This window comes from Mus musculus, chromosome 17, assembly GCF_000001635.26.
Source record: "Mus musculus strain C57BL/6J chromosome 17, GRCm38.p6 C57BL/6J".
NCBI lineage: Eukaryota > Metazoa > Chordata > Mammalia > Rodentia > Muridae > Mus > Mus musculus.
In genome coordinates, this window is record NC_000083.6 from 40,446,988 (window position 1) to 40,462,696 (window position 15,709).

At 39.2% G+C, this 15,709-nt stretch overlaps 2 pseudogenes; one reads left to right on the forward strand and one right to left on the reverse strand.

Moving 5' to 3' along the window:
• Positions 4,031-4,670, reverse strand: Gm45926 (predicted gene, 45926; annotated as a pseudogene).
• Gm34266 (predicted gene, 34266) lies at positions 6,670-7,623 on the forward strand (annotated as a pseudogene).

The window sequence follows — 15,709 nt, forward strand, 5'->3', positions numbered from 1 at the left end:
TTACAGAAATATTTGTTGATGAAAATGGTAGAATAAGAGCAAGCAATAATCATTTTACTAAATCATCATAAATCTGAAAAAAATCATAAAACCATATATGAAAAACATTGAAAGGCAAGAGAACATTGCATAAAAAGGATAATAACAAAGACTAGAGAAAATGTCCAAATATTGCTTAATACAGTTAGAATGGGAAGAGCAAATTGTGACTTAAAATGCTAGACAAAAAGTTTAGAAGAGAGGGAAAATCTCCTTCCGAATGTTTTTACTTAAAAATGACAAAGAAAAATTCCCTGGAGAAAGGACAGACAGAAACAAAGAAAATAGTGGTTTACTGACACACCAAGCAAATGCTGGAAAATTACTCAGGACTGCTGTCCCATTTCACTTTCACACATTTAAATATTCTGATGTAAAAGTACCAGAAGATAAAAAGACAATCTGTGCTAAAAACAAAACAAAACAAAACAAACAAACAAACAAAAAACAAACAAAACAAAAAACAAAACCTCCCTTGTGAAATATAGCCAATGAAGCAAAAGCACTTCTGGCTTTAAAACACTACTCTAGGCCTTGCCTGTTACCTATGAAAGGGGAATATGCCTAGAACACCTGAAACACAGGAACCTGCACCAGGAGCTGGCCTGAAATGAAAGGCTGGAGAAAAAGCAATTCCAGCTAACACAGTGGATTTGAGAGCAAGTTCTATGGTAAGATGACAGTATTTAAAATGCTAAAATTAGGGGCTGGTTAGATGGCTCAGTGAGTAAGAGCACCCAACTGCACTTCTGAAGGTCCAGAGTTCAAATCCCAGCAACCACATGGTGGCTCACAACCATCTGTAACAAGATCTGACGCCCTCTTCTGGAGTGTCTGAAGACAACTACAGTGTGCTTACATATAACAAATAAATCTTTTTTAAAAATGCTAAAATTACAGTGGCTAGAGATATCAGAGCCACAGTCCTTGAAATATACACGAGACCTTAAGGACTTCTGAGCTAACTGGAAAATGAAGCTGATCAAGAGAGAAATTACAAGATTAAGGCCCCTACACTAGAAGGTTATGGGCACTGGATGTATGTGGATCCAGGTGGACCTGAATGATTTCTTGATCCTGAGAAGTGAATAGTGTCTATTAGAGAGAATAAGGGAAGATACAATACAGGTCTCTGTAGGGATATGTTGACTTAAATTTTGGTCATAAATTTCAATAAAAAAGCAGACAGTAAACTTGAAAGTGGGCATTACAGAATATTGAGGACAATTAAAGAGAGGAAACAAAAGTAAATGATATAAAAAATGTAGAATGCACTAGACTGTTGCTGATAATGACCCATCGTCTTTCAGACAATTAAAAATTTCAAACAAATCATGTTCTTAATAAAAAGATTTTTAACTCTTTTGAATGTACACACAGTATTCAAAACAAGACATCATGACTTTAATATATAAAGTAATACATTTATATGTGCTCTGAAAGAAAGGAAAGTGTATCCCACACTTAGTGGACATTAACAGCATATAAACGATATAGGACTTGGTGACTCCCTGAGAAGGGACATTGTGAGCAAATATCAGTGGTTGTTTAAACTTTAGTGAAAATATAAAATAGTCCATTTCACAAAAGATGGGTTGAGTGAGCTTAAATAGATGAGGTATGCAATTCATTGTGATTGTATTTTCTTATTGAAGAGAAAAAGTGAAAATAGATTAAAGAATTAGAAAATATTAGTAGTAGTTGGCAAAACTTGCACCTGTTCTTTAAAATTCCTCTTCTAAGATCTTTCTATATTTATATATGCACAATCACAACCCCAGCACCCAGATATGCAATTAGAATAGATGAAAGCTATGAATAGGGAATAGCAAAAAAAAGCATGGCTCACTGGAAAAAGAAAGAAAGAAAGAAAGAAAGAAAGAAAGAAAGAAAGAAAGAAAGAAAGAAAGAAAGAAAGAAAGAAAGAAATAGAAATTGAATCTTTTTCCCCCCACAGTCTCCCTCTGAGGACAGGGTGATAGAACTGTGTAGAAATGAACTAGGAATTCTCTAACCTTTTCAAGAAACATCGGGTACATTAGTACATGAGTCAAGTCCTTCAGCTTATCATCCTACCAAATAGAGTCAGGAGGTCACAATGAAATTATAGCAACCTCAACTGGCAACTCTCCCTTATTTTTTTAATAAATTCACCAGCCAGAGTTGCTTTGGCATAACTTCTAACAATGTGTTGGTTATCTCTGTGTCCCTGCACTGCTTAATTCAACCAGGACTTTTCTTTGCTTAGTATCAGCCATGACTCCTTTCCCAGTGACATTATTTCTCATAATTTTGCTGCTCCCATCAATGTGCTCTGAAGGAATAGTAAGTTATACATGGATAATTATCTCACATATACCTGATAATTTTATAATACTAAGTAAGAATACAGAAATTCTGGTTGTCCAGTTACAGCATTCTCACTGAGGTCTTGGAGCATTTACTATTCTATGGAAATAGAATAAGGTTGTATCCCCCATTACTGGCAGTTATAGAACCTACTAGTGACATAAGGAAACTGGACATTTGAAAACTGAGATGTTAAAGATGCATGTTGTGAGGATTGAGGTGTTTCAGTGAGTAAAGCATCAAAGATTGAGTTCAGAAATAAAGGTTGTCTTTACTTTCAATGATCTCAATGTGAAATGTGAGATAGGGGCTGAAGAATGCAACAGCAAAGAAAGGGCCCTATCTCAGATAGTATTGAATATAAGGACCAAGAGTCAGTTATCTCCTAATTATCTGTTACAGCATGGGAAGTTGGCTTCAATCTCAAGAGATAGATAAAACCCTACTTCCACTAAGCATACACATGGTTATGAATCAAGTTTGAAGACATATTCCTTCATAATGATTTCGTTATTATAACCCTTTCAGCATTTATTTACTTATTTATTTGTTTATTTATTTATTTATGTACTTATTTTTTATTTATATTGATTATTTTGGAATCTCATTTTATTCCCCCAATCACACTGGCCTCTCAGTATTGGCATATCTGTCCTCCATTCCCCTTGACCTATCACCCTCCACAAAAAATTCTTCTCAAAATCCATTGGAATTGGTTAAAAAAAAAGTCCATATATATTCACCAATAAATGGTCAAGGGAGGTTGAGTCTTTCTCTGCCTTCATCCAAGCCAAAAGTAAACAGGGGAAGAGAGATGTGAAGTGGCCTGAGGAGAGGGGTGCTCACTCTCCCTTTCATCTATGCCCTCCTCTCTATCACAGTGCCCTAGGCTGCTGAGTAGTGTGCACAACTCCACCACAAACATCAACATGGATTCAGGAAGCAGCCCTGACCATGGGCCACAATATGGTCTTAGATGTGCAATACTGCCACTAACTCAGCTTCATAGATGTTGGGAGCAGCAGCATAGACCACTAACACGAACATGGACTCCAGTGACATCTTGGACTAAATGGTTTTTAGAGGTGGCCCAATACAGAAAGTGAAACATTCCTTATTGCCCACTGTCAGGTGATCCCAATGCTGGGCAGGAGTATCCAGGGCTGAGTCTGTGTCTGTATAATCTCCAAGCTGCTCTACACCATCCCACCAACCCTGCTATTCAATGACAGCATGTAGACCTAAGTCCTTCCTTACTTGTTACCATCCTGTCGCTAGTTCCACCTCGCACCCAAGTTCACTCACTGCTCTGTTTTTCTATCCTTTTTACCTCTCTAACACATGTTTGTTCCTTGTAATGGAGCTTGTGGGTCTTCATGCAGGTCTCCCAACAACTGGAACTGAGCTGACCTTGACTATGTACTCTCCTTGTTGATCCTGTTTCCGTAACTGGACTGCCTCTTCTGACCTTAGAGGAAGAGGATATACCTAGTCTTACAATGACTTGACTTCCCAGAGTAGGTTGGTACAAATGCGGGCCTACCCCTAATGAGAGGAGAAGGGGAATAGAGGAACTGAAATAAGGGGGTAGGATTAGGATGTAAAGTGAATAAAAAAATGAAAAAAGTATAAATCAATTTAGTTTTGGTTTTAGATATTTTTATTTCTTCAATTTTTTATTATCAGGAGTGACTGAAATAAAAAATATAATTGAGAACTATCATTATTGTCATTGTGGAAATGGCTTTAAGATAAAACTGGTCAGATGAATATTAGTGCTTCCCACTTTTCAAATGGTAAATAATTGACATTGATAAAACAGACAAGCCCAGAGAATCTGTCCAGAATGTTCAAGATTTGGTATATTATACAACATGCCTGTTCTTTGGAAGAACACCTAGGACATAACTATGTGTACTTCTTGATCTCGTCATACAATATGAACACAAAGGCACCACCCATGCATCTGAGAACATTGGACAATGAACCGTTGAAAACAGCCTTGCTTTCTTCATAGTGAGTGATCTTTGGCCAGCAGTCAAGCATCCCTGTATGCCTGATATCAGTTCCTTTTCGCCCTGACTGCATCTTCGTATGACTGCAAACTGTGTCAAAAGGACAGGAACTCAGGCCAGGGACAGCAGTGACCGACTATGCAATTATCCAGTTGATGAAGATGTGAGTATTCTTGCGATCTGGTAGCATTCCCTTTGCAGTGTCATAGATACCAAAGTAGGCAAGCTTGGTCGATGATAATGCCCTGTACTGACACAGTAAAGCCTAGAACAAAAGGAAGCAAATTAACTCAAGAGGTGTAGACTACAGGTAATGTTTAAACTCAGGGCTGAAATCAACCAAGTAGAAACAAAAAGAACTATACAAAGAATCAACCAAATCAGGAGCTGGTTTTTTTTGAGAAAATGAACAAGATAGACCCTTAACGAGACTAACTAGAAGGCATGGGGACAGTATCCTAATTAACAAAATCAGGCCAGGCATGGTGGCACACACCTTTAATCCCAGCACTGGGGAGGCATATGCAAGTGGATTTCTGAGTTTGAGGCCAGTCTGGTCTGCAAAGTAAGTTCCAGAACAGCCAGGGCTACACAGAGAAACCCTGTCTCGAAAAACCAAATAAAAAATGAACAAACTAACAAACAACGACAACAAAAACCAAAATCAGAAATTGAAAGGGAGACATAACAACAGAACCTGAGGAAATCCTAAACATCATCAAGATCCTACTACAAAGGGTATACTCAACACAACTGGAAAACCTGTATGAAATGGACAATTTTCTAGAGAGATGTCAGGTACCAAATTTAAATCAGTATCAGATTAAAGATCTAAACAGTCCCAAATCCTCTAAAGAAATAGAAGCAGTTATTAATAGTCTCCCAACCAAAAAATGCCCAGGACATGATGGGTTTGCTGCAGAGTTCTATCAGATCTTGAAAGAAGACATAATTCCAGTTCTCCTCAAACTATTCCACAGTATAGAAACAAGGTACTCTACCCAATTCATTCTATGAAGCCACAATTACTCTGATACCAAAACCACACTAGGACCCAACAAAGAAAGAGATCTCAGGACCAATTTCCCTTATGAATATCGGTGCAAAAATACTCAATAAAATCCTCGCAAACTGAATCCAAGAACACATCAAAACGATCATCCATCATGATCAAATGGACTTCATCCAAGTTATGGAGGGATGGTTTAATTTATGGAAATCCATGAACATAATCCACTATATGAACAAACTCAAAGATAAAAACCACATGATCATCTCGTTAGATGCTGAGAAAGCATTTGACAAAACCCAACACCCATTCATGATAAATGTCTTGGAAAGATCAGGAATTCAAGGCCCATACCTAAACATAATAAAGTCAATATACAGCAAACCAGTAGCCAACATCAAATTAATTGGAAAGAATCTTGAAGCAATCCCACTAAAATCAGGGACTAGACAAGGCTGCCCACTTTCTCCCAATGTATTCATTACAATACTCGAAGTCCTAGCCAGAGCAACTAGACAACAAAAGGAGATCAAGGGGATAAAAATTAGAAAAGAAGTCAAAATATCACTATTTGCACATGATATGATAGTATATATAAGTGAACCTAAAAATTATACCAGAGAACTCCTAAACCTGATAAACAGTTTCAGTGCAGTAGCTGGATATAAAATTAACTCAAACAAATCAGTGGCCTTCCTCTACACAAAGGATAAACAAGCTGAGAAAGAAATCATGGGAACAACACCCTTCACAGTACTTACAAATAATATAAAATGCCTTGGTGTGACTCTAAGGAAGTGAAAGATCTGTATGATAAGAACTTCAAGTCTCTGAAGAAAGAAATCAAAGAAGATCTCAGAAGTTGGAAAGATCTCCCATGGTCATGGATTAGCAGGATTAATATAGTAAAAATGGCTATCTTCCCTAAAGCAATCTTCAAGTTCAATGCAATTCCCATGAAAATTCCAACTCAATTCTTCACTGAGTTAGAAAGGGCAATTTGCAAATTCATCTTGAATAACAAAAGACCTAGGATAGCAAAAACTATTCTCAGCAATAAAAGAACCTCTTGTGGAATCACCATGCCTGACTTCAAGCAGTACTACAGAGTAATTGTGATAAAAACTGCATGGTCCTGGTACAGCGACAGACTGGTAGATTAATGGAATAGAATTGAAGACCCAGAAATGAACCCATACACCTATGGTCACTAGACCTTTGACAAGGGAGCTGAAACCATCCAGTGAAAAAAAGACAGCATTTTCTTTTTTGCTTTTAAGATAGATGCTGCTGTGTCCTTTGCCAAGGACTTATTGGCTGGTCAAATGGCCCTGGCCAGATGGTAGTAGTACCCATCGAGTGGGTCTGGATGCTCTTGCAGCTGCAGCATGCCAGGAAGCAAATCAAAGCAGATAAAGAATACAAGGACATTATAGACGTGTTGTTTTATATCCCCAAGGAACAGGGAGTCCTGTCGTTCTGGTGTGGGAACCTGGCCAATGTCATCAGATACTTACCCACCCAGACCCTCAACTTTACTTTCAAAGATAAATAAAAGCAGATCTTTCTGGGTGGTGTGGACAAAAGGACCCAGTTTTGGCGCTACTTTGCAAGGAACCTGGCATCAGGTAGTACAGCTGGGGCCACATTATTGTGCTTTGGGTACCTTCTTGATTTTGCCCGTACCTGTCTAGCAGCTGATGTGGGCAAAGCTGGAACTGTAAGGGAATTCAAAGGCCTTGATGATTGCCTGGTTAAGATCTACAAATTGAGGGCTTGTACCAAGGCTTTACTGTGTCAGTACAGGTATCCTTGACTGCCGGCCAAAGATCACTCACTATGAAGAAAGCAAGGCTGTTTTCAAGGGGGCATGGTCCAATGTTTTCAGAGGCATGGGTGGTATACCTTTGTGTTCATATTGTATGACGAGATCAAGAAGTACACATAGTTATGTCCTAGGTGTTCTTCCAAAGAACAGGCATGTTGTATAATATACCAAATCTTGAACATTCTGGACAGATTCTCTGGGCTTGTCTGTTTTATCAATGTCAATTATTTACCATTTGAAAAGTGGGAAGCACTAATATTCATCTGACCAGTTTTATCTTAAAGCCATTTCCACAATGACAATAATGATAGTTCTCAATTATATTTTTTATTTCAGTCACTCCTGATAATAAAAAATTGAAGAAATAAAAATATCTAAAACCAAAACTAAATTGATTTATACTTTTTTCATTTTTTTATTCACTTTACATCCTAATCCTACCCCCTTATTTCAGTCCCTCTATTCCCCTTCTCCTCTCATTAGGGGTAGGCCCGCATTTGTACCAACCTACTCTGGGAAGTCAAGTCATTGTAAGACTAGGTATATCCTCTTCCTCTAAGGTCAGAAGAGGCAGTCCAGTTACGGAAACAGGATCAACAAGGAGAGTACATAGTCAAGGTCAGCTCAGTTCCAGTTGTTGGGAGACCTGCATGAAGACCCACAAGCTCCATTACAAGGAACAAACATGTGTTAGAGAGGTAAAAAAGATAGAAAAACAGAGCAGTGAGTGAACTTGGGTGCGAGGTGGAACTAGCAACAGGATGGTAACAAGTAAGGAAGGACTTAGGTCTACATGCTGTCATTGAATAGCAGGGTTGGTGGGATGGTGTAGAGCAGCTTGGAGATTATACAGACACAGACTCAGCCCTGGATACTCCTGCCCAGCATTGGGATCACCTGACAGTGGGCAATAAGGAATGTTTCACTTTCTGTATTGGGCCACCTCTAAAAACCATTTAGTCCAAGATGTCACTGGAGTCCATGTTCGTGTTAGTGGTCTATGCTGCTGCTCCCAACATCTATGAAGCTGAGTTAGTGGCAGTATTACACATCTAAGACCATATTGTGGCTCATGGTCAGGGCTGCTTCCTGAATCCATGTTGATGTTTGTGGTGGAGTTGTGTACACTACTCAGCAGCCTAGGGCACTGCGATAGAGAGGAGGGCATAGATGAAAGGGAGAGTGAGCACCCCTCTCCTCAGGCCACTTCACATCTCTCTTCCCCTGTTTACTTTTGGCTTAGATGAAGGCAGAGAAAGACTCAACCTCCCTTGACCATTTATTGGTGAATATATATGGACTTTTTTTTTAACCAATTCCAATGGATTTTGAGAAGAATTTTTTGTGGAGGGTGATAGGTCAAGGGGAATGGACGACAGACATATCAATACTGAGAGGCCAGTGTGATTGGGGGAATAAAATGAGATTCCAAAATAATCAATAAACTTAACTATTTTCTAAAAATGACATGAAGCCCATATAAAAGATATTAAAGAAAGCTACATTAATTAGTCTTTTGTAAATTTACTCAGCCTATAATTCCAGCTACTTCAGAGAATGAGATAATATGGGTCTAATCATGAGAATAAAAATTCATCTTCTGTTGGGAGCTATTCCTCTGCTCACATGGACCGGGATTACTCCTGGGAGGCAAACTGGGGCTGAAAAGACAGAAACTAGAAGGTCGAGAGAAAAATGGAAGCCAAGACAAGGTTCCTGATCAAGGCTCAAATGTTTAATAGCAAACTGTGCTTATAAAGTGGGGGAGGCTCATCCCTGGCTAATCCATTCTTGGAGCCTGGAACCAGCTGCAGGTGATAGGGTGTAGCCTCCAGAATATCTCATTGGCCTCTCAGTAGGTAGAGATGTCTTGAAGGAGAATAGCAACCTTGGATGAACAATAGAGCCATCTAGGCAGGAAGGCTCCACCCCAGGTCGTCTCCTTCTTAGTGGAAGCAAGGTCAAAGTCTGGATCAGCCTGTTTCAGGCTGAGGGTGGGTTACAATCTTCAAGCTGTGGGATTTTCTTTAAAATGTAACTGAAGTACAAGGGTTCTGAAAAAAAAAAAAAACCTCATAAAAAATAAAGATACTGAGAAAGAATTCCAAGTAACTAGAGATTAGGATGTGATAATAGAACACAACATGGTATCTTGAACAGATTACAGAAGGAAAAGGGTGAATTGCAAAAATTTGTGAAATACAAATGAAATGGAAAATATTTTGAATTATAATGTCAAATCCTTAGTGTTAACAAACTTGCCAATCACACAATATGTTATTGGTGAATGAGAACCATTTGGAATTTTGAAGTAATATCTCTCAAATCTTTAAGTCCTATAAAACTCAAAACTAAGGATATTTTTTAATGAAGCAATATTAATAATTTTTCTTAGTTCAATTAGTACATTTACTTAGTTTCTGCAAAATATTTTTAATTATTTGTCTTATTTAGGATTTCTATTCCTTCACAAACATTATGAGCAAGAAGCAAGTTGCATAGAAAAGTGCTTACACTTCCACACTGCTCATCATCACATAAGGAAGTCAGAACTGGAACTCAGGCTAGTCAGGAAGCAGAGGCCATTGGGGGGATGGTATTTACTGGCTTGCTTCCCCTGGCTTGCTCAGCTTGCTCTCTTATAGAACCCTAGACTACCAGTCCAGAGATGGTCCCACCCACAATGAGCCCCCCCCCCCCATCACTAATTGAGAAAATGCCTTCCAGCTGGATCTCATGGAGGCAATTCCCCAACTGAGGCTCTTTTCTCTGTGATCACTCCAGCCTGTGTCAAGTTGACATACAACCAGCCAGTAAAATTGACCCCTTGTCAACTTGACACAAAAATACATTACTATTAACCCTCAACCCTTACTTTCTTGTTCATCCCCAAGATCTAAATAACTTTAAAAGTCCCACATTTTCTACATATTAAAAGTTCAATCTCTGTAAAATATCAAATATCATTTTTAAAATTCAAAGTCTTTTAAAAATTCAAAGTCTGTTAACTGGGCTCCACTAAAATACCTTCTTATTTCATGAAGGAAAAATATCAGGGCAAAGTCACATTCGAAAGCAAACTCAAACTCCAACCATCCAATGTCTGGGATCCACTCATGATTTTCTAGGCTCCTCCAAGGGCTTGGGTCACTTCTCCAGCTCTGCTCTTTGTAGCATACACCTTGTCTTAGAGGTTACAGCTGCCTATACTCCACTGCTGCTGCTGTTCTTGGTGGTCATCTCCAGGTACTGGGGTCTCCAAAACACTGCTGTCTTCCACTGTAACTAGGCTTTACCAATAGCCTCTCATAGGCTCTCTTCATGGTGCCAAGCGTCAACTTCTTTGCATGAACCCTTCAGTTCTGGGCCATCAATTGCAACTGATGCTTCACCTTCACAAATGACCTTCCACAGCCTCTCACAGTGCACACAGCGTCTCAGCTGCTCTTCATGACCCCTTCATTCCTTCAAAACCAGTACCACCTGCATGACTCTTACACATTACCAAGTGCAGCCACAGCGCAAGGTACAACCTTGGCTATCTCTGGAAAACAGCCTCTGTACTCCCAGAAAATGCTACTCAGAAGATTTCACCTCAATGATGCTGGTCTCTTCTTAATCACGGCTGATTTCTTAACTCCAGCTAACCAGCATGAATAGTCCCAGTAATGCAAGGTTTTCACTTTAGTGGTTCTGGTATCTTGTAAATCACAGCTGATACTTCAGCCCCAGCTAACCAGAACCACAAAATCTTCACAATCAAAATGTGGCCCTGCTAAGAGTCTTAATCTTCCCTCTGAAATTTCACAAGCCAGGCCTCCATCATTTGCAGTGTTCTCAACATTATCTTCCAAGCTCCTACAGAACAAACCACAAAGCTCTTTTTTTTTTTTTTTTTTTTTTTCAGGTATCTTTCTCTATCTCTTTTTTTTCCATTTTTTATTAGGTATTTAGCTCATTTACATTTCCAATACTATACCAAAAGTCCCCCATATCCACCCACCCCCACACCCCTGCCCACCCACTCCCCCTTTTTGGCCCTGGCGTTCCCCTGTAATGGGGCATATAAAGTTTGCAAATCCAATGGGCCTCTCTTTCCAGTGATGGCCGACTAGGCCATCTTTTGATATATATGCATCTAGAGTCAAGAGCTCCGGGGTACTGGTTAGTTCATAATGTTGTTCCACCTATAGGGTTGCAGATCCCTTTAGCTCCTTGGCTACTTTCTCTAGCTCCTCCATTGGGAGCCCTGTGGTCCATCCATTAGCTGACTGTGAGCATCCACTTCTGTGTTTGCTAGGCCCCGGCATAGTCTCACAAGAGACAGCTACATCTGGGTCCTTTCAATAAAATCTTGCTAGTGTATGCAATGGTGTCAGCATTTGGATGCTGATTATGGGGTGGATCCCTGGATATGGCAGTCTCTACATGGTCCATCCTTTCATCTCAGCTCCAAACTTTGTCTCTGAAACTCCTTCCATGGGTGTTTTGTTCCCAATTCTAAGGAGGGGCATAGTGTCCACACTTCAGTCTTCATTCTTCTTGAGTTTCATGTGTTTAGCAAATTGTATCTTATATCTTGGGTATCCTAGGTTTGAGGCTAATATCCACTTATCAGTGAGTACATATTGTGTGAGTTTCTTTGTGAATGTGTTACCTCACTCAGGATGATGCCCTCCAGGTCCATCCATTTGGCTAGGAATTTCATAAATTCATTCTTTTTAATAGCTGAGTAGTACTCCATTGTGTAGATGTACCACATTTTCTGTTTCCATTCCTCTGTTGAGGGGCATCTGGGTTCTTTCCAGCTTCTGGCTATTATAAATAAGGCTGCTATAAACATAGTGGAGCATGTGTCCTTCTTACCCGGTGGTTTACATTCAATGGTTCTTCTAGCTCAAAGTTGCAAAATCCTTTCACAGTCCTCCTCAAAACATGGTCAGGTTGTCACAGGAATACACCACTATACTGGTACTGATTGGTCAGGGTTTCTATTCCTGCATAAACAACATGACCAAGAAGCAAGTTGGGGAGGAAAGGGTTTATTCAGCTTACAATTCCAGACTGCTGTTCATCACCAAAGAATTCAAGACTGGAACTCAAGCAGGTCAGGAAGAAGGAGCTGATGCAGAGGCCATGGAGGGATGTTTCTTACTGACTTGCTCAGTTTGCTCTCTTATAGAACCCAAGACTACCAGCCCAGGGATGGCACAACCCAAAATGGGCCCTCCCTGCTCGATCACTAATTGAGAAATACCTTATAGCTGGATCTCATAGAGACACTTCCCCAACTGAAGCTCCTTTCTCTGTGATAACTCCAGACTGTGTCAAGTTGACACACAAAACCAGCCAGTACATTATTCATCAGAGTTTTCTAAAAGCTCCAACTTCCTCAACTGAACTGCCATTTTAGTCTCTTTTATTTTCTCATGGACCTTTTATATTATGACAATGACCTGTAAAATCTGAGTCATGTGTCTAGGAAGTAACCCAATTTACTAATAATGTCAGGGATAAATAACTCTTTTTCAAGAATTATTTGTTGATAAAGATGGTAGAATAGAGGCAAGCAATATTCTCCTAAATCACCACAAATCAGAAAAAAAATAAACAAAACAATCCATGAAAAATATGAGAAGCACTGAAAAGCAAGGGTGCATTTCCGTAAAAAGAAGAATAAGAAAATGTAAGTAGAATACACAAATATTGGTTAGTACAGCTATACTGGGAAAAGCAAATTGTGACCAGAAGTGCTAGACCAAAAGGGTAGACAGACAAGAGGGGAATTCTCTCCACAGATCTTACTTTAAAGGAGGCAAAGCAAAGTCCCCTAGAGAAAAATTAAGTAGTGGATTACTGTCCAACCAAGGAGATGCTGGGAAATTACTCAAGGGTGCAATCCCATGTCACTCTGTTAAATATTCTGATGAGAAAGAAACAGAATGTAAAAGAAACTCTGCACTCCAAAAACTCTGCTGGCAACAATAGCCAATGAAACAAAAACACTTCGGGCCTCAAAATATTACAAGTCCCGCCCTCTAGCAATGAAAAGCAGAAGACTCTGTGAAGCACAGATGAAGGCACAGGAGCCTGCAACAGAAGCAACCTTGAAAGAAAGCCTATGGAAAAAGGTAGCTGTTGCCTGCACTTGTGATATGTTCTACTAGCTGGACTGCCTTGTCTGACCTCAGTGGGGGAGGAAATGCCTAGCCTCAAAAAGACTTGATGTGACAGGTTGGGGAAAGGTGGATACTCAAGGGGGCCCCTACCAACCCAAAGGGTGAGAGGGAAAAGACTGTTAGAGGGCTGGCCAGGAGGAGGACAGTAAGTCAGATGTAATGTGAATAATTTTAAAAAGGGTATTCAAGCCAAGACTACGTGGATAAGTTCCATGTTAAAGTGACAGTATTTACAATGCTAAGATAGCAGTGATTAGTGATACATCAGAGCCTTGCTACTTGAATATGCAGGGTAATTGAAAGACTCCAAAGCAAACTTGAAAAACAAAACTGGTCAGGTGACAACACATTAGTGTGATGACTAGAAAATTGAAATCAAATGCATTTCCTCATCTGCCTATGATTAAAAGAGTAAAACCACATTTTACCCAAACTTTAGACTCTAGGTGTCTTGTAGATCAAAAGTATTATTTACAATTCCCACTTTACTTGCCCACCATGAACAAGAATAAAGACAGTCACTCTAAAAGGTATTGACAGTGAATGCACGAGGATCTGAGTGGACCTGGATGTTTTCTAGATCCCAGGCACTGACTGGTGTCTAGGAGGAAAGACCAACAAATGAGACATTACAGTTCCTGGTAGGGATGTTTTAACTTAAATTTTGGTCATAAATGGCAATGAAAAAGCAGGCAGCAAACTTGAAAGAGAGCATTACAGGGTGCATGGGAGGACTTGAAGGGAGGAAAAAGAACAGAATGAAATAGAAAATGTAAAATGTAGTAGATCAATGATGATAATGGTTCTCAATTGTCAATGTTAAAAATTTGAAGGAAAATTTATATTTATAACTTCTTTTGAAATTTTCTAATGTATACACAGAATACAAAATAAGGAAGTACGCTTTTATAGTACAAAGTAATTTATGTGTTCCAAAAGAAAGGAGAATGTGTCATTAAGTGTTCTTTAGCATCATCTAAAGGATGTAGCATGTAGTGACTTATTGAGGAGGGATATTATGTCCAATGTGCAGAGTATGTTTAAACCTTAATGAAAATAGGAAGCACCCCCCTAACAAAAGATAGATTGAGTGAGCTTGAATGGACTAGATACACAATTCCCTAATTATGATTGTATTTAATTATTGAAGGGAAAAAGTAAAAATATATTCAAGTATAAAAGAAATTATTGGTAAATCTTGCAATGGCTCTTCACAAAATGCCATTTTTAAGGTTTCTGTACAATTATATCTGTATAATCACAATCCTGGCACCCTGATTTACATCCAATATAGATGTAAGCTATAAACAGCAAGCTATAAACAGCAATTAGCAACAGAAGAGATAGTACAGAGCAAAGAATAAAATAAAAACTCAATCTTTCTACCCCCCTAACTTTCCCTTCTGAAGAGAGGGGAATGGACCTGAGCAGAAAGAAACTAGGAATTCTCTGTCCTTTGCAGGGACATCAGTTGTATCCTTTAGCTTACTATTCTACCAATCAGAGGCAAGGTGGACACAATGGCATTTCAGCAACCACACATATGAGACTCTTCCCTTATTTTGTTAATAAATTTATCAACCAGAGTTGCTTTGGCATATATTCTATCAATGTGTTGGTTACCTCTGAGTCCTGTACATGGCCTAATTCCACCAGGACTTTTTCTTTGCTTAGTATCAGCCATAGCTCCTTTACCAGTGATGTTTTTTTCTCATAACTCTACTGCTACCATCAATGAGCACTGAAAGAAGTTGAGTGTTACATAAATATTTATCTCAAATATACCTGACATGAATCTCAGGGTTCAATAAGGTTTAGGCAAGATTAACTGAGCAAGTCTCTGATTTGGACTCCAGTGGTGTATTAATCAGGGATCTCTAGAGTCACAGATCTTATGAAATGTCTCTATATATTAAGGGAATTTATTGTAATGACTTAGAGTCTGTAGTCCAACTATCCCAGCAGTGAGCACCTGTGAATGGAAAGTCTAAAAATGTAGTAGTTGCTCAGTTGAACAAGGCTAGTTGTTACAACTGGCTTTCTTTATAAGCTGGAATACTGAAGAAGTATGTTCCAACAAATATGCCAGCAAGTAGCTTGTACTAAGCAGGCAAAGTAGAATGAGTCTTCCTTCTTCAAATGTCCTTCTGTAGTCTTCAAGCAGAGAGTGTGACCCAGATTACAGGTGTGCACCACCACACCTGGACTTGGAACTTGCTTTGTCCCAGACTGACCTTGAATTTAGAGATCTGCTTGCCTTAAGTCTCCTGGGATTAAAAGCATATCCTAC